This window comes from Colobus angolensis, unplaced genomic scaffold, assembly GCF_000951035.1.
Source record: "Colobus angolensis palliatus isolate OR3802 unplaced genomic scaffold, Cang.pa_1.0 Scaffold137, whole genome shotgun sequence".
NCBI classification, from domain to species: Eukaryota; Metazoa; Chordata; class Mammalia; order Primates; family Cercopithecidae; genus Colobus; species Colobus angolensis.
Window position 1 is genome coordinate 747,283 of NW_012114455.1, and position 2,551 is coordinate 749,833.

Sequence of the window (2,551 nt, forward strand, 5' to 3'; positions counted from 1 at the left end):
TGCGCCCATGCTCATCCTTGTTGGGGCTTGGCTCGGCAGTGAGCGGGGCTCGCATGGGCTGCTGAAGTGGGGTCCCAGGACCACCTGGGGGTAGGTTAAAGCTGCTGACAGTGGGCATTCCTGAGAGGGATGCTCAGGACACTGATGATGTGTGGGCGAACTGGGAGCTTAGGGTGCCATACAAGATACAAGCCTTGCATTTCCTGGGATGTGGTGGGCTGGTGCATTAGCCAGACACACACCCTTCCACGCTGAAGCAGGCTGCACAGGCACCAATGGCAGCCAACAGGGAAGGCTCCTCCTGCCTGCAGTCACTTCAGCTCTGAGTGCAGGAGTCAGCCAGGGACCTCCAAGTCCTCAGAGCCCACAGGGGCAAGAGCTATACTCTGGCCTTATGTTCAGCATTCACGAAAGCTGCTCTCCACTGCTCTTTGACATTGAGAATGAAATGAAATTAGTTATTCATTTAATTTAACTTCACATTTGGTCTCAATTAAGCTTAAAATGTTCTTCCTTATGGATGCTCCAATAGCACTTGTAATTAAGGAGCTTAAGGAGAAGCTGTGTTGCTTACATGAGCCACTAGATGGTGACCCAATCCCATCATACAGCCCAGGGTGGGCTGTGGGTCCATCCTGCTTCCCGGAAGGGAGACAGGAGCAGGTGCCTCTCGACTTTTCCGACTTTCAGCTTGCTTTCTGCTTCAGAGGGCAGGGAAAGAGGAATGAATGGGCCTCTCGAGGTCTTCTCTTCGCCGGCTGCACTGCTTACTAACTTTAAGCCTGTTTCGTCATCAGGAAAATGGTGACATTACCTACCTCATAGGATTGGTATGAAGGGAGACAAACATACTCACCACACTCCTGCCCTTGGAGAACTTGTCTAGTTAGGGGATAAGTAGGAAAATACACGGAGACAGTGGCTCCAGGTGAGAGCTATGCTGTTCATTAGTCCAGCCATGCAGGAACAGGGCTGGCAGGAGGGCGATTCCAGGGGCAACGGCAAGAGTCCCTCTTCCTTATGAAGGCAGAATTCTCAGGACCTGGATGATTCATTTGCTAAGGTAGTGAGGGGTAGTGGAAGAGGGAGGAAGTTAACATGAATACTTATCCAACTCCTACAATGTTAGGCCTTAGAGACAGAAAACTGAACAAATGGCATTGGCTCCTACCAGCAGGTAAGTGTAGCACTAGATCCATGCAAAAGGCATTGTGGGAGCTCAGGGTCTGGCCTCAGAAATGAGGACTTAGGCTGTGGGTAGGGAGTTGGGAAAAATACCAAAGGTTGGCGGAACCCCAGCCCTGAGATCTGCCTGTCTGCACCCATCTCCCAGGTCCCAGGTTGCTGGCCCTGTTTGGGCAGCTCTGGGCACGGCCTGTTCACCAGAGGCCTGGTACCTGCCTTCTCCCTGGGCCTCAGCACTCACACGGGGCTAATGTAGGAGCATTACGTTAATTAGTTATTCATTTAATTTAACTTCACATTTGGTCTCAATTAAGCTTCAAATGTACTTCCTTATAGATGCTACAATAGCACTTGTAATTAAAAAGCAATAACTCTTTGCGTTTCTCCCTTAGAGATCCACTGGGAAGCTGGGCAAGTGTGTGTGGGGTGGCTGGGGGAGGAGGAGGAGGCAAGAGGCAAAGAAAAGAAAGGGACAGAAGCTCTTGGTCCGTCCTAACACCATGAGGCCACAACTAAGACTGAGGCTGGCAGGAGGAACCCAGCACGTCCTGGGTGTCTGAGTGGGGGTGGGAGAGTTGCTGTTGGGAATCTTGAAACGTGACAAAGGAGCAGACCTCCTACTGAAAGGTGTGGAGGTAGGAAGGGTGGCAGATGGGGGTGGAAGGAGGCAATGCTTCGAGTTACAGAAGTGGCCCTATATTCTGTGGTAGGTACAATGTGCCCCCACAAAATGTCCACATCCTAATTTCCAGAACCAGTGAATGTTACCTTACATGACAAATGAGATTTCTGCATATGTGATTAAGGATCTTGAGAGGGAAAGACTGATGGGGTGGACCCAGTGGAATCGGGGCTCCGTATGAATCACAGAGGGAGGCAGGAGTGTTGAGGACTGGCAGATGCCGCTCTGCTGACCTTGAAGACCGAGGAGGGGTCCACCAGCCAGGGGGACGGGGGTGGCCTGTAGAAGGTGGCAAAGGCAAGGAAAAGGGTTCTCCCGAGTCTCCAAAGCCTTTCCTTCACCCCTGAAACCCATTTCTGGTTTCTGACCTCTGGAGCGATAAATGTGAATTGTTCGAAACCAGTAAGTCTATGGCAATGTTACAACAGTAATAGGAAATTGATAATATTCCCAGTGTAAAACCGGGGTATGACCAGTTTAAAGGCAGGAAAATAACCACAGGCAAACAAAAGAAATCCCCAAAGCTTAAAACAAGTGAAGGGGCTGGCCTCGTAACAGTTAGGCACAGCATAAGGGCTACTGTGTGATGACCTCACCCAAGAGTTCTCTGAGGGCAGGACTTGGACTAAATGCACAGACTGTATCATCCCCAGCATGATGTGATGAAAACCATTAAAAACACAC